General features: G+C 40.4%; 1 protein-coding gene across 13 annotated transcripts in view; it reads left to right on the forward strand.

Annotated features, from left to right (window-relative positions):
- LOC120502967 (poly(rC)-binding protein 3-like) overlaps positions 1 to 20,281 on the forward strand; it is a 500,985-nt gene that overhangs the window by 349,120 nt on the left and 131,584 nt on the right. The window contains exon 1 of one of the 13 annotated variants that reach the window (XM_039711005.1): positions 12,833 to 12,919. The exons of 10 other annotated variants lie outside the window; for them this stretch is intronic. The gene's annotated coding sequence lies outside the window, so the exon portion shown is untranslated. Of the gene's footprint in view, positions 1 to 12,832; positions 12,920 to 12,976; positions 13,171 to 13,226; positions 13,300 to 20,281 lie in introns of those variants that run through there. 2 more of the 13 variants (XM_039711006.1, XM_039711007.1) reach the window with 2 other exon arrangements.

Raw genomic sequence — 20,281 nt, forward strand, 5'->3', positions numbered from 1 at the left:
ACACGACATACATGGAGAAGCTGTCAGAAAAAGGGTTCTTTCTGGCTGAAGGTGAGAATAAAGAAGGAATCTGATTGTTTTCACCAATTTATTGGCAATGTACAGATGAGATGAAGTCAAACACTTCTAGGTAGTGCAATACAATAGGACTAGAGACAGCAGCCCCAAGTCACAACATATGAAATTTTGTCTAAATATCAGAAAAAATCTTCCCTTTCTTATGTGTGTATGTGTGTGTATATATGTGTATGAAATACTGGCACAGGTATCAAGAGACTCTGTGGCGTTTCCATTCTTGGAGATTGGACAAAGCTCTCTGTGCAAGCTCCTGAGCAACCTCTGAACTCGGATGTAACTTCAAAACTAATTGTGTTTGGGTAGGCTCAGATGAGCCCCAAAGACATCTTCCAATCTGCTACTTCCAATAGAATTTGGTTTTGCTTACTTAAATGCTGCTTAAATGGCTGCTTTAATGATTTAAACAATATTCCTGGAATACTTTCTATTTTGAAGAAAAAGAACAGTGAAAATACAGATCATTATTATTACAGAAATGTATGTAATTACTGCTAAGAAATATTGTAGGAGTGATCATGTAAACCAGGATGCCAGGATAGATTGTGGGTTTTTTAATAACAGAACAAAAAATGTCAGTTATCCCAACCTAATTATTGTTCCTCACACAGATACCATTCCTTACCATTAATTATCTTACTTATCTATAGATCCTTGTTTATATGTTTTTACTTCAGGTGAGTCCCTTGGGGCTTAGAAGATAAGGTATATTTTCTTTGAGACCTTATAATCTCTCTTTCATTTAATTTTCCTAATAATTCATAATATTCCTTTTACGTTAGGCTGGTGTTTTGATAGAATGGTACATGGTTTCACCAGTTGCAGTAGCCAGATTTCAGATTTGTAGCAGCTCACTTACAGCTCATCACTGGGTATGTATAGTTAGGACTCTTTTTTTCTTTTTGTTCCACATTGATCATTTATCAGCATTATTCTTGGTCCATACTTTTATCACCAAACAAAAAGAATTGAGATTATTCTGCAATTTTTCAGACATCTTTGGCTTTTGCCACATTAAATAATCTAGTATGATTTAATCTCACCTCACTGTTCAGCCTTAAACAAATTGTCAAGGACTATGCTGAACAGTGCATTTCCCTACACTAGAAATCTCTCTGAATTGTGAAGAGTGACCATTTAATTTTCTACTCTATGTTTCCTACTGTCTAACCAGTAAAGGGGTTGTGCCCTGAAAAGAAAGTTTCAGCCTGGGGATCTCCAAAGTCTATTCCATAGTGTTCTTTACACCTATATAAGGAATTCTTTTCACTTTCCTGAGTTAGAGTCTGATCTTATTTGGGTTCCCCTTTCATATCCAAGTTATTATCAGCCCTACAGACATTCGGCAGACTTCCTGTTTTGGAAGTGCTTAAAAATATTTTATTATTAGTTTTATGCCTTTGGAAACTTGCTCTTCAAAGTAATTTTTTGGCTGGACTTTCTAAATTTAACTTTCCAGAGTTTATATTCTTTTGTATTTTTTCTGGTTGGGAAACTTCCACTTTCAGAAGAGCTTCTAATAATCACCATTACTGTGCTGTGTATTGAAATGGTGTAGAAAAAATGAGAACACTTGGGAGTTTCTCTTTCCACATTTCCTGCCTTTCCCTCCAAAATGACCTGACATTAACTGAAAGAGGGTAGATTTAGCTCAGCTATAAGAAAAAATTCTCTAGTGTCAGGGTGGTGAGGCACTGGAACAGGTTGCCCAGAGACGTTGTGGATGCCCCATCTATGGATGTGTTTAACAAATTGAATCAAGCTCTGAGCAACCTGGTGTAGTGAAAGGTGGTCCAGCCCATGGCAGGAGGTTTGGACCAGATGGTCTTTAAGGCCCTTCCAACCCATTCTATGATTCTATGATTTTATGTAGTTAAAGTTATTAATTTTTTTACTGTTCTTTTTTTTAATTGCTTCCTCTCTCTTTAGTGCCTCCTCAGAAAAGGCCCTAAAACATGCAGGGAATGCTCATAAAATTCAAGCCATAGGAAAAAAAGAAAAAGAGAAAACATTTGCAAAAATAAGTAGAAAAAAGAGCAGAATGAAGAAAGAACAAGTTGGGAAAACTTACACAGATAAATAAAAAAGTAATCATAACAAAATAATCCCTTCTGAAATGCTAACAATTTCAGTGCTGGTTGCTCTGTAGTTTAGTGAGATGAGTCCTAGAAATATTCTGAAACTATGAAATTGTGTTTTCTGAAAATTATACCCACATATAGATAGAAGTGTATATATGGATATATGCATGTATGTATGCATGTTCTGCCCCAGAAATGAGGAAGACTGAGACAGCAAGGTTTCCATCTGCATTGGTGGGATTTGACTAGCAAGCAGAACCCCCAAACTAGAGGCAAATCTCATCCTTGAGTGCCTGTGAGGCTTCATCAGCAGATTCCAAGCAGTGGGATCTGTCTCCTGCAAACAGGTGTGCACAGATGTGATTCCTGGCTATATTCTGCCCAGCACTGCACGCTTGCAGAAGAAGGCAAGGATGGTACCAGATTATGTCAGTGCCTTTGTAGGACTGAGTCCTGCAAGCTTTTCTTCATGAGCCACTCCAGGAGAGTTGCTGATTTCTCCCTTAGGCAGCTGCTCTGCACAAAAATGATGGGTCTGTTTAGAGTCAACTCTAAAGTAAGCCTTCCAGTAATGTATTGACAACTTTAACATTTCTCCAGATTTGCAGAGAGAAGATATCTTACCTTTTGGAACTGAGAAATTATCAAACTTTAGAAAAGCACCTACCACCCCTTAAAGGGGACTAACACAAAAATGAATATAATTATATGTATAAATAACATACCATTCCTACTCTAGAGTTCTGCTGGATCCTGAGTTCTTATTTGAAAGGCCAAGTTGTAGATGCAGTTGTAAGCTTTTTTTTTAACTAGGCTTAACAATGAGACTTTTAATTTATATATCTCAGAATAGATCTAAGTCCTCCAAATGACTGAAATCAAGGTGAATGACAGCACTGGTTGGTTCTGTCTTGCACTTCTTGAGAACCCACAGCACAGGACAATAAGCAGCTGGGAGCCATCAGCACCTGGGCTGCGATCACCCCATAAACCACATGTCTTGTTGCATGTAGCAGCACTGACTTTGTTTCCCAGTTGAGTTAAAGATGTAAAATTTAACCTGTAAAGCCTCCTGGGGTTTAAGCTGTAGCAATGTGAAGACCTCTGCAAGGTTAGCAACTTTTTTGCACTGAGCACTGGAGAAACCCTTATTTCAGGCAGGTACGATCCCTACCCTGAAGCACTCATTATCTCTGAGGTGTTTTGCACATCACTAAAGGCCTTCATGTATCCTGAATAAAAGCTCTCTGATCATTCACTCTTTCTGATTTCCCTGTCTCCTCATCAATGAATGCTTGCGGGTGTAGTGCTCTCCTTTATCCCTATGAAGGGAGACAATTCCTTCAGGAGCCAAAGCAAGGTGGTTCACAGGCAGGAAAGAAAAGGCTCAGAGTAAGAAGAAGTAAGATACAAAGACCCGACTAAGTTTGAGAATAGTTACCTATTCTCATTCTAGATAGAGTGGCAATATATGAGAAATAAGAAGACTGCAACAGTGGAGAAAAGAAACATTGACAAAAACCTCATCAGAGTTAGATGACACAGAAAAGTGACTGAAACAGGAAGGAGACTATACGAGGAGACACAACACAGTATACAGGAAAACATGGTGATGGAAGTTAGAAAATAAAATTTAAAAAAAAATGTTCAGGAGACAAATTTAGGTTTTGTGTTTTTTTTAAAAAACATTTCAGTGGAAAATGTACACATAGAATGGTACATATAGAAACCATTTTTATCCCATAATGCTGTAATGCTATAGACTATAAATAAGCTGTGCTAATAGTAACTCTGTGAGGTAGGACAGGGCTATTATTTTATGTTATTGGAGCTAAGCACTGAAAAACAAAGTGAATCTCAAGAGGGCATAGTGGAAATCTGCAGGTGTAGAATGGGTCTGAATTTGCTGGGCATCACTGAATTATTTCTTCCTTAGAAAAGTTTCATATATTAAAAATATATAATGGAATTAAAATATTTGATTTGATATAAAAAGTCATTATGGTGTAGCAACATATGATTTTTATTTTGAACAAAATTATTGCTCTTTTTTCCTGTTGTTGCTACTCTACTGGGCAACAACAGTATTTTCAAATGCCCTGATACAGTATAATCTGTCAGAAAAGCTGCAGCAAATATACCTCCATAAGGATTTAATAACTTCAGCTTGAAACACCAATATTTACTGAAATGTGTTATCACCAATATTGATGCAACACATGGTCCAATGGTCCTGTAAAAGGAACAACTGCCAATACACATTTCAAAGCTGTTGCTGATTTTACATCTATAATTTACTCTACAGCTCTCTACAGTAGTTTCCTGATTAAACTAGTCATGCTCTACCCTGACACACTGATAACTCTTAGATTGCACCAGCATATTGAAATATCTCACAGTAGCTTTTTACATCAAAAATTTCACTGCAATTTCACTTTCATAAGGAATTTGAAGAGCACAATATGGACAGCATGTTAAAAAATATTCTTAATCATTAGAGATGAACTATTTGCTTTTTTGAGCATAATTTTATCCTGATGACTCTGGAGATGGAATTAAGATTGACAGAAGGTAGATTTCATATGAGGTCAAGGCCCCTGACTCTCAAGAAGCATTATAAAACCAGTGAACATAAGTTTTGCTGAATCTTCTGAGAATGCAGAAGAAGCATTGAGTTTTCAGCTTTCAGCAGCAACCTGGACTGTCTGAGAGCACAAGCAAAGCAGAAATTGTCTAAGGTGACAGGCTCCTGGAAAGACAAAGTGCACATCCCTTAACATCTGTCCACCCTAATTTTGTCCATATTAGGACAGGCAAAAACAGGTTGTCTGAAAGAGCTGCTGCCCCTAAAGTAGGAGTGGAAACTACTGGTAGAATGCCCAGTGCCAGCAGCTGTGATAGCTGAATGCTATCAGTCCCTGGAGGCAGCCAGATTAACAGCATGAATCCTCTAGATCTCTCCATTGCAATTCCCCCTTCTCTGTAGCAGGCAGAGGTGGCCCTGTCCCATCTGTTATTTTAGGAGGATTGACTGTCAGTTTTGTCTGAGCTGTTGAAAAGTCTTGTGCTGGCTCTAGAATAAAAGGCATTTCAAATGGTTATAGTGAAGAATATTTTAAATGAGGAATAATCATGGCATTACTTACATTTAGAAATTCAGGGAGTGTCCTTGGTCTCAATGTAGCATGCTACTCATTCCAAAATGCAGATGACTTTATCAGTGTTGGATTCTCCATCTCTGACTATCTCAGTTTCTTCTTTTTCTACCCAAAATTCTTTGTAATTTCAGCTGTGTGATAATACAAACAATTTTCATTCATTCGTTCATTCTTTCATTCAGGAAGGATGGAAGGATGGATGGATGGATGGATGGATGGATGGATGGATGGATGGATGGATGGATGGATGGTCTGCCATCACTGCCTGCTTTTGAGATTTGAATCCCAAAGGTTCAGTTTTGACTTTAAAACTTCCCTTGTGTTTGGAAGATTTTGGTAATTTCCATACCTTCTACCAATGGAATTTCCAGACATTACCAATTTGGTAGCTAAAGTAGAAATTGTACGTGGAACTTCCCAAGTTTTTTCCACAACTGTCTGATTAATTTTTGTGCCCTGGAGCTTTGTTCCTTCAAACGGACCCTCAGACCTCAGGAGATGGAAGTGAACCATGTGTTAGATTTCCAAATTGTTCTCTTGGTCCATTCTGGGCTTGTGCCATTCTCCCATGTTGCAGCCAGTGTTTTTCATAATGGCAGAATTTTTGAACACAACTGCTTCTCCAGTTTCACAAATCAAGATAGATTTTTATTTAATTAATTAATACTTTTTACAGCTGTTCATAAATGTCATAGAGAACATATTACTGTATATTATAAAACCCCCTTCTGCCATCTCTGTGAAGTCAAAGACTGTATTATAAGGCTCATGAGGATCACTTTTCTCACTCCTTATTTCATTCTCCTTATGGCTGCTTCCTCTTTGGTATACTACTGCTCTAGGAGAGAGGAGGAACTTCCTGTGAGTTTTGTTCAGGCTCAGTCTAGGGCTGCACTCTAGCCAGCTCACAGGCTTCCTTGTTCTTCCTATTTCTGACATAATTCTGGTTGTTTGTTTTTTGTTTGTTTTTTTTTCCCAGATGCAACTTATTACAAGAATAAGCAAGCTCTGATGTTTGTATGAGCAGATCCTTGCCCTTCTTTGTGAAAACCCTTTGAGCACTGTGGCTAGAGGCTTACTTCAGCTTTTTAGTTGGACCATGGCTCCCATTATTTCAGTTATCAAGGAGCTTGATTGGTTTTTATATTATTCCCCAGTAAAGATTGGATACTTGCTTCCAGTTTTCAATGAACTATAAGAAAGCCACTCCAAAAAAAAGTACTTCTTTGGGATTTTAAAGAAGAAAATGGTAGGTGATTTTAAATTATTTTTAGATCTGAGATTAGTAGATCTGAGTTGTTTGGACTTTATGCAAAAAACAGTAATTTCTTCTTTGTACCAGACAACTAGCAACTCCTCTTACACCCACTGGTATATTTAATCACTTTTTTGCAAATCAGCACAAGCAAACTTCCCAAGGGCAGATTTATGAAATGGCACACTCCCCATGCATGTGAAAAATGACTTGCTACCTTCCCTGTAATAACCAAACAGAGAGTGAAAGGCTGTTTGAAAACCCAGGGCTCACCTAGAGCTGTGGAGTGTTGCTTTGCCAGCATGCAGAAGAATTAGCTCAAGGCTGTTAGAGATAATCCTTTCCCTGCTAGTAAAGTCATCCCAAGCCAGTGACCCTTTAAAAATAGGAAGGAATATTTGCCAGCTCTGGTCTTCTCTGACCCTGCTGGAAGAGACATTCATGTCTCAAGACACCCTATGCACCCTTCTTTGTTTTCTACTGATAATCTACTGGTTTCACTCTGTTTCCTCTTGTCTCTCCACTTCACCAGGCTGGCTGGGTGGTGAGACACTGCAAAATTATGTTAATCAAGACCTAAGGGCAGACATCCAAGTGCAAGACTGAGAGCAAAAGGGTATAAATAAAGCAATGGCAAATTTGCTTCCAGAGTATGCTTAACCATTACTCCACTTCCAAGTATCCCATGAGGGATTTCTTTTGCACTGCTCTGCAGTGAGAGCAGAAGATGGTTGATTCATAGTCAGTTTTCTGACTATGGTGGTGAGCTCACTTCTGCATGGCTTCCATCCCTATATGCCTTGTATTCCTTTGGGACTCTGCTTCTGGATGCACAGGTAAATGCTGAGCATGTCCTGTCTTGAGAGGGACACCTCAGACACTTAAAAGATTACTTCCATGTAAGCCTGGCAGGGAACTGTTAGCAAAATACTGCTGATTTTGCCTCCTGACATTAGAAGTGTTGTGCACCAAGAGTGCACATTCTCATCTTGTCCTTTGGCAGTCTGCTGACAAGCTGCCCCTGCCTGTGAGATCCTTTAATTCTCATCATGCTCCACTGAGGTTATTTATACAATCATCATACCTCTATTATGAGATATCAGTTGTGTGTTTGTGTGTGTGTTCTGCAAGGTTCATGATCACTGTTACCTTAATGACATTCTACACACCTCACACTTTAATAACATGGATATCTGATGCTGTAAAATTCATATGGTATGAGTGTTAATGCAACTTGTACCCAGTGCTTCAGATAGTGTCCTTTTGGAAGATCAGCTCCCCTCTGCTTTGCTGTATGTCTAGGTAGAAAGTGCATTTTCTTCTGATCTAACTGCATGAGAATTCCAGGCAAAGAATATCACTTAGAACTATACCATAATTCCATTAAAAAAAAAATCCTGGCTTTATCTTATCTTGGATGTACAGTGCTCCTGGTTCCCTGCAGATATAGGTTCCCTTGATAAAGAAACCCAGACACTGATTTTGAAGATAGAGTTCATTTTGGACTTTATTGAGGCAATAGACCTTGGTTTTGGCTGCCTTCAGAGGACAGAATTTCAGTGAAGCAGAGCTGATGTTGTAATCTTGGATGATGATGGCATTTGTGATTGCTCAGTGAGCCTTCCAAGGGATCAGCCTACTGCTCTGGGTTTGGACACAATTATTTTCATTCTGACAAAATTCCTTGTGGTGTGGAAGGAGATCACAACTATAGCTGGGGTAGATTTAAATCTTTCCTAGCCATAAGATGTTTCATTGTTTGCATCATGTCCTGCATTTTCAAACTTTTCAAAGTCAGTGGAGTAAAAGGTCTGATTTTCTTTTCAGAATGGTGTATGAGGTCAGCTGTCCAGAAATATTTTTCTCTTTGTAGTACTTGTAGGAAAATAGGTAAATGTGTAAATTTTTTTAATTGTACTAAAACAGACATCATAATGAGATTCTAATTTTAGAAAACAACTGGCTATGAATTAAAGACTTCTCTCTTCCCTTCCCTAATTCATTTTTAAAAACCCAACTTGGCACTTTTTTCCCCTGAAATGTTACCTGTCTCTCTTTATCTGTACAAGATAGCTGTATACCAAAATTATTCAATTAAGTGAATTATGTGATTCAAATGGTGTATATCCCCTTCCTCCCTCCCACTAATAAGGAAAAGAATTCTATGTTTAGGGGATTATACCACTAGAATAATGAGTTTAATGTGAAGCTCAAAGGATTGGCATTGACAGTTTTATCAAACAAGAATAAAATTCGAATGGTAAAGTACATGCAACCTAGAGAAATGAGACAGAAGGCAGAAACCAAGGAGCAGGTTTTTTCCACTGCTAGTGTTTTTGTAGTTGGTAGCCACAAAAGCATCTTTCTGAGATATTTTGCTTGGTGTGGTGGGCTGACCAAAGCAGGAGAGAGGTAGTAGGATCAAAAGTTTCCTCAGGCTTCCCAGCGACATATACTTTCTGATGAGCAGGGCTCCTAACCACTCAACAGAGCTATATGCTTTATGCCTCACTCACCACAGCTTTCTGTTGCAATCTTTGGTTTATTCACCTCTAGTGAACTTGATTGTGCTTTCATTTTTTGGAGAATGAAATTTTTAGTGCTTATCTATTTGAAAGCAAGCTCTTGTAACTCATGGTATGGAGTCAATTGAACAGGGGCTTTTAGAACAGAGTATTGACTATTCTTTTTTCAAAGATTAGATTTCCAAATTTTGGACAGCTTTTTATGCCTTTCTTTCTCAATTTTTTTTTAAACTAGTGCATGGTGCTACCTCATTTGCAGAGTTTGATCCAGAAGAATCGAAGCACATGCTTAAGGAAAAGAATGGCATGAGGTTCATGAACCCCATAATTAGTTACCCTTCCTAGCTCTAAGCAGTAATTAAATCTGTCACTTCTGCTCTGCTGATTCATTTATTTAGCTATTTAATTGCTCAGCTCAATACGTCTTTATCTCCGGAACTGCAACATTTTATTCAGGCTAAGGAATAGCATAACCCATTATTATTTTTTTGTCCAAGGGCAGGGACACATAAAAGAAAAGAACACTAATACTAGATGATGTGGTGGTGCTGTCAGTTTTCACTTATCAAATAAAACAGTATTTAAGGGAAAACTTCAACCAGTGCTTGAGGATAGCTTTCGGTACACAGGTTTCCTTCTCCAGGAAATTATGTCAAATGAAAGGACCCAATGTATCTGATCCAGATTTCTGTTTCCATAATGAGTTAACTTAAAGCACTTCCAGGTAATATATAATTCTCCATAATTCTCCATAAAGTGAGTGCTGTGTTGGTAGAATATTTTATGACATTTTAAAATTGCAAATATACATTAAATTGTTTATAAACCAAATAGTATCTTTGCTGTGTACATTTCAGTTTTAGGACATTGCTCAGTCAGGGAGATTTCTGTCATCTGTCTCTTAGATTTATCATCAATGGAGCATTTTGATCTGAAAAGCAAATGGCATTTGGAATACTTTCACACTTGCAAAGACAACCCTTCTGAATACCCCTTTGTGAGGCATATGCATACATGCAGTTTTTCTTATGTTACATTTTCATCAGTCCTTAAGGGAGATTGCAAGATTCCTCTACCATTTCTATCCATAGGTTGGAAAAGCTGGTGTAGGAAAGCAGCATGTAAAATTAAGAGGAGCAGATCAAGACAGATCAATACAGAGTCTTCTTGCAGCATGTAAAATTAAGAGGAGCAGATCAAGACAGATCAATACAGAGTCTTTTGGTGAAAGGAGATTTTTTTTTAATTTTTATTTTTATAACTTTTTTTTCTCCTTTTTGAACTAAGGAATGACACACACAAAAATTAAAGATAAAACACTCGCCCAGAGTTCAGAGACAAGGATATTTTCTGTCACTTCTAGCATCAGTAACTCAGTTCCACCAATTTGTTTGTCTGCCTGGCTGGCTAAATTTTTTTACCATGCACACAGCCTTGCATTTCACTCCATTAGTGATTTATTTTTGCTGTCTTGTTATTCAGTCACAACTATGCAGTTATTTAAGTCATTGCTCATGTTTTTGCCAAGTAAGCTTATTATTCTAAAAATCTTTTTCCTGCTTACCTGGAGGGGTTTTTGTTGTTGAGGATTATGTTAGGCGTTTTTTATTCCTTCAGTGAGACTTCTGTCCACTCTTTTGCAATGCAATACGTTTGTACTGCTGCTGTGGCCAACTCACTCAGTTGGCCCTGACTGAAACAGAGGCAGGAGCCTGTGTAAAGACCAGCCAGTGGAACTGGCAGGGTTAATTAGCCATATTGCCTGGAACACCTTGGAAATCCAGCTGGATCTATTTCCATTACCCTGGCCACTGTGCTGGGCTGCACAGACCTGCACCATGCCTGTGCCAGAGTGAGGACCTCTGCTTCCCTGCCCCCATCATCAGGGAGGGCTTTGTCAGCCCACGGGCTGGCAGCTTTGGCCCAACAATGCTCAGTCTGTGTTGTTCATGTTGGTGTTGTTGTTTTGCATCTGTGCACTCAGGGTTTCTCACAGCTCTTTGTTGAAATAAAGAATATTTATCTCTCTGCTAAACCTAGGAAGTCTGGAAATCTTGTGGGCAGTTTAGTTCTTGCAAGCCTGCATATAAGATTTTTGGACTAGGGTTTTGTATGAGCTTCACTTAAATATTCTTTCTTTTAAATCAAGTGATCTTCTAAAAGAACATTCTTCGTTGCATTGGACATATGCTCAAATTCAGGGAAATGTGACCATCCTTTGTGGATAAAGGTGTTTTGAGAATAAGTCTGTATGTGAATTGCTTCAGTTTGAGAAAGCAGTGTTCACTGCAGCATGACAAACAAGTGTGATCAGAAGAGGGCATGGGAATGAAATAGAAAAAATAACATGTATTTGTAGTAGAAGTTGATTTTTGAGTTGATGGAAACCTGACAGAGGAAATACAGGGTTAATTTCAGATGGCCTTTATCTGGGTTCTAAAAGAGCATGCGGTTGGTCAATAGGATTAACTACTTTTACACAGATTTGTACATAAACATTGAGGCACGAGACTTGGACGTGAGCTGAGCGCCCTCCCATTGCAATCATTACATTCTTGAACAACGTCTGGAGAGGGAATTAGGTGACAGTGGCTATTGGCTTCCCCTCAGATGAACCTAGCTGTTGTCATCTGGCCATCAACAGGCTGGAAATTACTATCTCGAAAACACTGCAGAGTTTACAGGCAGCCTTATGGGACCGAAACCACTCCCTTCTCCTACTCTGCCCTCCCCATGCTAGAGCCAGTGGCATCCAGCTACTTACACAGTGTGAACTGGGCATTTGTGAAGTGATGTACAAGCCCAAGGTCCAGGCACTGCTGGAGGGGGCACTGTGCTTGATCAAGGGTGTGTTGGCTTTTTGTGAGTTTCGTTGTTTGTTTGTTTTTTGAGTTTTTTTTTTTGTTAGTTGTCAACCCTAGTTCACTGTATAGTTAGAAACCTCAGGCTGTAGTTTCTCCTCACTCAAAGCACTGGAATAATGTTAGTGTAAAATGTGTCTAAGTCAAATTACATTAAATCCTCCAGTTTCATACAAATTCACCCCTGTCTGCACTGTATTGATAGATTGGTTTACTTATTGATGTATTGGGAAACTTGTTGTTACTGTTTTAATTAACAAGGTAAGCCCCCGCCTGTACTATTTGTGTGAGGCACCATATCTGTGGGGTTGGAGTCTACCTCTGCCCAGCGCTGGTCAGTCGACTTGGTTATATAAGGTGCACAGACTTGGGTACCTATAAATATTAGCGAGCAGCTGTCACAAAGGGATTGTGAACGAGCTGCTCTGGACCTCGAAAACATAATAGCTTGGCACCCAGAAATACACAACTTTGATAACATACTACAAGGTCACGTACTGGGGGGAGAGGGTAAGGAGGTGGCGACTGCTTTTAATCTTTGTCTCTTTTATGAAAAAAAACCTAATTTTCTTGCTTGGTGTTTCTGGTATACATCGGATATTTATATTTTTTATCACATTAGGATATGACATTCCTGGCCTTGCCAGTGCTTTTGTTTGGATATTTATAGCAGCTTCTGGTCATTGTTGAGCAAAGGCGATTGCCCTGCCCTCTGGCCCTTTCTTAAGCAGATTTTGGGCAGAAGCTCCTCTCGTGTGGCACTAATTGAAGTGACTAGTGGAGGGGGGTGTTGTGAGCACACTTGTGCTGATTTGCCAGGGTCTAAGCCAAGGGAGGAAGAGAGGATAAAACGGGAGAAGGGAGGAAAGAGGAAGGAGAGGGCTGCGAGGGCTGCCGGCCATCTGTCCGCGCAGGGCGGCACGGCGGAGCTGCGGCGGGCGGCGGGAGCGGAGCCGCTCCGCAGGTGGGTGCGGGCCCGCGGGGGCGCGGCGCGCCGCCGGCCCGGGACGGGCAGCGCCGGGCCGAGGCGGGGAAACTCCAGTTGTGCAAGCCAGAAACCCAACAAGTTGCGGTAGAAGTGCTCCGTGCGGAGATGGGGCTGCGTTGTCCGCCGCACGAGTGAGCGGCGCTGAGGGAGATCCGTCAGGGGCTGTCAGTCGGGACGGGGGGCTGCCCTCGGGTGAGGAACCCCGCCTGAGCCGGGGCTCGGAGGCGGTAAGATCATCCGGAGCCTGCTCGGTGTGTGTCCGTGTGCCCCGGTTAATGGTTTCCTGCGAGTTTAACGTGGAGCGGGGAGAGGCCGAGGAAGACCACAGGGGTTGCGGAGGGATTAGGAAGGCAGAGGTTAGTAAGTTTCTGATGTGCATCACTGACAGAAGCGACCAGTTTGGAATATTGTCCCGTATTTTTGGATTTGTATTGGTACTGGAAGTTTTCGCGTTTCGTTCAAGTGTTGATGTTTCTGGAGGCTTTTCTTGCTGTTGTTTTTAACTTGCTGTGTAAACAGCCTGAGTAAACAGCCGGGTTGTCGCTCAGCGAGTTGTGCAGTGGGGGAAAAGTGAACTTCGAAGTGTTTTCAAAAGAAACATCCTAATCCTAAAGAAAAGTTGGAAAATATACAGTAGTTTTAAATTAACAGTAGTAATAGAAGAATCCGGGCTTCATACCTGATTACTATGGTCATTAATATTATTATTTTTGAAGATGAAAGAAAAATTATTCCTGGGCGCCTAAAATGATGTTTTAATGTCCTTTATGCATCTGTTAGAATGTCCTGTTAGTGGATATGGTTATGTTTAGTGTACAGCTTGTATTTGTGTTTCTGATAACCTTCCTAGTGCCGCTGGAAAAATAAACACTCAGCAAACGCACATTACCTAAACATATTTTAGCAGCTCAGGCATAAGTTATAGGCAGCAAAATGCAAGCATAACTGGCAACTCCTTTGCATATCTATCTTCAAGAGTTAAAAAGAAATAAATAAATATTAGTTACACCTGTGTGTACCATCCAGTCTAGCTGTAGGTCTTGTTTGTTTCTTTTGTATATGGCTCTAGAAGTAGAACAATAGTGAAAAATGGAGTTGAGCAGCTGGTAATCCATTTGTCCATACCTTCTCTCTAAAAAGATTCATGGTGCAAAGTTCATGAACTATCACTGAGAATGGTTTAAAGCTGAGTCCAGGAACTGGCCTTGCTGAAATCCATCAAGAGTTTATAAAAATGAACAGAAAAGCTGAGGTTTTCTTCCTCATAAACCTCTTAAGAAATATGTCCTCTATCCAGTATGCTACTCATATGTATCCAAGGCAAGGGGAAACCTTGATGGATCCTGTGGATATTGCTCCATACCGTCCTTATCTATAATCAGGCGAACAAAAATATTTTTACTTTCTTTAGTCTGGAATAGCTGGTTTCTTACAGAAGACCTTGCCTTCTGTCTTTCTCTCATCTGTGTCCTTGCCGCAAAAAACAAGTCCTCAAGAATATAAGCATTTGTTTTACTGATTATATTTCTTATCTCTCCTGCCTTCCAATTTGTGCTGGTTTGAATATTTCTGTAATATTGAAGTCAGTTGCTATTACTTCCTTCAAGGACCCTATTTAAACACATTTGTAGAGTGTGTTCAGTATGATAACGTGTAGCGCCATGGATATATTTAATTTTATTCTTACATGGCTCCATTTATTTCTCTTGTTACTTCAGAGAAGCAAGAAACATGATGAATGCTCCATTAGTGGTATTGGTAAGAAATACATTAACGCGAGTGCACGGTCAGTAAGAAAGTGTTTTTATTTGAAAGCCTTCTCGTACCACAGAGCATACTAATAATCATAACCTGTGCCACATATCTTCAGTGCTAGATTGCATTTGCTTTTAGCTTCTTTATAAACACAGCTTTTATTCAGGATAGCTGCATTTTCACCAAATGCCCAGGCTCCTTGCTCCTTTTCAGCCTTTGCAGCCTCTGAGTGCTGCAGGAATTTGCTGGGCAAAGGACTGGGTGTCCGTGGGGCAGGCAGTTCAGGATGCAGCACTTCTCAGAAGCCAGCCTCGGTATTGTAGGACACTGAGGTCTGATAATAAAGTCAAGTGAAATGTGGTATTAAAAATATAAGTCAAATCCGAAGACTGCTGTGTTGGTTGGATACCCAAGAGCAAGCTGGAATAGCCACTCTGACAGATAACTGGAAATGCGGTGAGCGACTTTTGCAAGCCATGAGGAAAAGTACTCAGTTTTCTGCACATGAAGCCGCTTTCCACAGATCCATCCCAAGGCAAGAGGCTTTCCTGGTGAAAGGACAGGAGTTTGCATCCCTCATGCTCAGTATCCAGGCAGAAGGACAAGACATGGGGAAGCAGAGGGTGAAGTGGCTGTCCTGCTTAGGAGTGCTGGGAGCCTGGGTCCAAGCCTGCTGGGCAGGGACAATTCCAGAGGGACCCTGCAGCAGGACAAGGGTGTATCACTGCAGCTGAAAGTTGTGGAGCAGCTTGCAAAGCTAATGGGGGATGTGACTTCAGCCACAGGTGTGTGTGGCAGAAGTGGAAAAGAGGTATGTGTGGGAGGCAAGGGTTTTAGAGTGTCAGATGTTGTGGCAAAACACATGGTGGTCATGGTGTCACGTTTTTAAGGTAGAAGAGGGATCAGAGGTCTGGTAGAGCAAGCAGTAAAGGCAGGCGGATGACACCAGCAGCCAAAGGTCTTAATGCTACTGCAGGCAGGCTTTGCAGCTGGATGGATGACCCAGTTTGGGTGCTTTGGAAAGAGTGAGTCAGGAGCTGGGAAGAACCATTGAGGATCCTGTTTGTCATCATGGACCAAGGAGGAAGCATTGGGCAGCTGAGCTGAGGGCAGATGACGTGCAGTAATTATAACTGGGGTGCAGCACGAGGGCTGACAGCCAGGAGACCGGGCACAGTGAATAATCTTTAGCCTTTTCTGTGGCATATGTGACATTGGGAAGACAAACTTAGAGTTCAAAGCAAAGTTTAAGGGTAGCAACCAAAATGATTCTGTAGCACTAAAGCTTTTTACCCTCTTTGTTTTTCTCACCCCAAGATTTTCAGTTATTGGGATCTCCACCTTCAGATGTTTATAACAACATCATGACTGGGGATTGTAGAATGCACAGAAATTAATTTTCATAGACTTTGCCAGATCATTTTCCTTTAAGAGGGACCTAGTTGCACTTTTAATAACAGATGCACTCTGTTGTAATCATTTGCTAAGCAACAGGCTCACTGTGCTGCCTATGAAGCACAAAAGCAGGGGACGCTTTGACACGTCACGTAAAGCTTACATAAAGTTTGTGAGCAGCAGCAGAAAGAGTGAGTGATGAATGCTCTTGGTTTTGTTCCTTACGTGAAAATAGTTTATAGTTGGGTATTTTTCTCTGCTGGCTGCCATCAGCAATAGAAGTATCAACAGGAGAAAAATGGGTCGCTTGGGTTTTAGCATTAAGCAGCAAATCCAGGGCCAATAGGATTTAGCTGGGATGTTAAGGTTTATTCAGTGCATTTAGTTAATGAAGTTGGGGAGGGGAGGAAGAAGGGAAAAGTCAGTGTCTGGGCTTGGGGGAAGGGATGAAATAGCCTGCTGCCACTGAGTGAATCCTACGGTGACTCCTCCTGATTGATAGATGCTCCACAAGACAAAAACAACTCAGCAAAGGAGGTTTTAATTAAAAAACAGCAGCTCAATGCCAGCTCTTTTGGATTAAAAACAAGCAGAAAATCTTTGTAACAGACATCTACTTGGTGTTAAGGGTGTGTGTTTTTACCCCTAAAGGTGCAGTGCCCATCGGCTGGTGAGAGGGAAGAGGGAGATAATAGTATGTGCAAGCATCCTTGAAGTGGCCATAGAGCCATGGGGATATTCAGCAAGAGCAATTGTATGTTAATATTCATCAGTGAGGCACAGAAGTCAAGTTCAGGCTAACAAACTCCCTTTTGAGCATTTTGCCAGATTCCTAGCAGACAGCCCATCATCCCCTACGCACACGGGTGGCCCTTCACTGTGCTTACCCGTATTTTGAAGCCTTTGTGTCCCCTGCCAGAGGCTGTCATCTTGTGTACACACATGCTGTTCAGCATCTTGACTTGCTTTCTGAGCCCTGAAAGCCCTCAGCACAGAGACACAAAAAACAATTAGCATAGAAAGTCATTGTTATTTAAAACATAAAGGGCTATTATCTATATGTACAAAAAAATTTGCAAACCAACGTGAATTGATCTCTTCCCCCAAGGGAGTTAGTTTGTTGGGTTTTTTAATTCTGCTTCTCTGATTCTGGCTCCCACTTGGATCAGACCTTGTTTTCCCCAAAGCTGCAGTGGTCATTTAGAGCTAGATGAAGTTTTTTCTCCTGTGCACCCCCTTGGAGGTCTGTGCTTGACCATAGTACCTCAACGCTGCTGGGAGTCGTTGAGCAGCAATTCACACTGTCAAGACTCAGCCAGTGACCTCAGCAGACTTTTCCTCCTATGGGGGACGTGGGCATCGGTAGCAGGATCTGACTAGCAGTATAAAATAAATAAGCAGCAGATTTGCAAAATTTATAAATGTACCTGGTGTTCTTGGCATAATCCATTTGCTCAGACAGGCTATAGCTTGATACAATTCTGTGAGGAGGATGCTGCAATATTTTTTTAGTAGGATTTATTGCAGAGACACCTGAAAACTTTCACAAAATGGTCCCGAGAAAAACTAGAATGTGTGATTTTTGGTGGGTTTTTTGTTGTTTTGTGTTTTTTTTGATCTTACAAATATTTTAAATTAAATATTTTCAAATCATAGTTTAAAAATAAAGTCGTGAAAATGCTTAGGAAAACACTGTACAGAATAGTTTAGGCACATGTCTGTAATAAGAAAGAAAGAATTTGATTTCATTAAAATTAAACAAACCAACACAAGGACTTGACTGTGATGCTTACAGTAGGGCTTTATGAATGTTCAGCCAACTTTTAGAAAATGGGGGATGGCTGTGTCAGAACAGCAGTCCCAGGCACGGCAGCAGGAGTCTGGGCAGCTGCACACAGAGAATGTGGAGGTCTAGGAAAATACTTCTGTCATCTTTTATATACAAATAGGTATATGTTTGTTGGTAAACAAATACAGATGTTATTGCTGATCTTAGGATTTTATGAAATGAAAAACAGTCTGATTGTGTCAGTGGCAACAAGGGAAGCATATTATCCCACAGGCAGAGCATGCTACAGAAAAGTATTCATTTTCTCTCAGAAAATGAATACTTTTTGGTGTATCTACATGGTAATGAAGTGTTTGGTGCAATGCCCACACCATCTAGTCCTGTATTTATGGTGGCCTATTACCTTTACCACTGTTGGCATATATTTTCTTGTCAGTGGGCAATAAAGCACCTATTCAGCATTTGAGCCTAAACAACTAGAAGGACAGAATCTGAGACTTGAAGACCATAAAATGACTTTTCAGTGATTTCATTCAGTTAACAAAACTGTGTGCATACCTTGAGGATCTCATTAGCATAGTTCTAGCTGCATGCCAGCATCTACCCAGAGGAGGAAACAGAAAATCTCTGTCTGTGTTGTAATATTAAACATTCTATGTAATAACAGCATTTTTTTACATGAAAAGGCTGTAAAACATTGGGGGCTAATGCAACCTTTGTAAATGTTGTAAATCCACTCAATAATTACTATATAGGCTCAATAATTACCATATAGTACTAGATTAAATACTGAAGGTCCTTGATCTGCATAAATCTGGTGGAGGTTTCCTTACATATGATCAAAGTGATTAAAAAAACTATTTTCTTTCTTTAGACGTATATGCTATACCTGTGAGAGTAAATTAAAATAAAATGTATTGCTCCTGCAGATAGGAAGACATGACACTTCTACCTTTGTTCCACTAGCCGAGTTTATAGCATTCATTCACAGCCATGAGAATCAGCTTTGGAGTTCCAAGTCCTTCTAATTCAGAGAAGTTTAGATAGGTGGATTTTGATTGAGTAGTAGGGAACATCAAAAGTTACACCATTAGATTTCTCCATGAAAAACAAGGGCTCTGTGCAGACACCAAGAGAGAGATGCACTGTGTTTCCCCCTTCCTTCTTTCCCCATCAGCATTCACAGTGCACAAGCAGAGATGCCTGCTAGGTATTGAAGAGGCTGTCACTGTTAATTTACTGAGAGCATCCCACAGTGACTGGGGTGGGGTGGAGGAAGCTGAATAAAAATTATAAGCGCTATTGAAACTGGCTTGTAACAAAGTCCAGTGTCCCTTCAGTGTTTCTAATGTCAGATAAGTATCTGACATGGGAATCTGATCCTGTGTTTTAAAATGCTGCTTAAATTTTGGAAGCTTCTCTTTTTTGTGTAGGAATGATACTTTGCTGACAAAAGACTGCAGCATGAGCCATGATCGTGAAACCTCCTAAAGCTGTTCTTTTTCCATTGACTAGAGCAGATCCCCAAGCAGCCCCCAGTCCTGACAGAAACGGGTCTGCACTTGGAAGTGTCTGCTTGGATGTGACCATCACGTGATGGGTGTGGCTTTCCCACACTTCCAACAAGTGTTGCTGTTGGCCTCCTGTTTGCTTACAGGAACCTGAATTGCCAATATATCTCTAGGAGCTTCAGTACCAATTAATCTGTTGGCAAGACCTGTTATAACGTAATATGTGATGTCATGGTATTCCTCCTCTTATTGGTAGCTAATGTGTGTTTCTAAGTAATTTCCCCCATGTCTTGAAAAGCATGCTTGTAGAAGGCACTGATCAGAGCTGTGACACAGTAACTTCAGGGATACCCGTTCCTGTTCCTGGCTGTGGAGCAGAATGCATCAGCTTAAACACTGGAAGTGCAGATTGCTTCCCTCTGCAGCTATTAAGACTGTCATGACTGAGTGTAAGAGTAGCTCACCTATTTTGTTCCATGTTGCTGCAGGGTAGGATCATATCCATGGCCAGTTGCTGAGTTCCAGCTGATGAGTGGTACCCCTCAGTGGTACTTCCTAGCCAGTGGGTGAAACAAGCTCCTTGCAGTTGTGTGAATGTACTTTCTTGTGCTTGGATGACACTTTCTCATGTCTCAGAACCATCCTTCCTCTCTTACTCATTTCTAGTTTCAATGAAAAGATTATAAAAGGCAGAAGTATAACCACTTAAGTGACCTGTCTTGATATTTCCATATTTTCTGTTATTACCCTTTTTCTGTCAATGGTAGCCTTAGCTACAGGGATCTCTTTGTTTACTTTGGTTTTTGACTGGGCAATTGTATGGACACCACTTGTGGTGGATTGCATATATATGTGTGTATATATATATACATGTTTATATCCAGTTTT

The sequence above is a fragment of the Passer montanus genome, unplaced genomic scaffold (assembly GCF_014805655.1).
Source record: "Passer montanus isolate IOZ18808 unplaced genomic scaffold, ASM1480565v1 scaffold24, whole genome shotgun sequence".
NCBI classification, from domain to species: domain Eukaryota; kingdom Metazoa; phylum Chordata; class Aves; order Passeriformes; family Passeridae; genus Passer; species Passer montanus.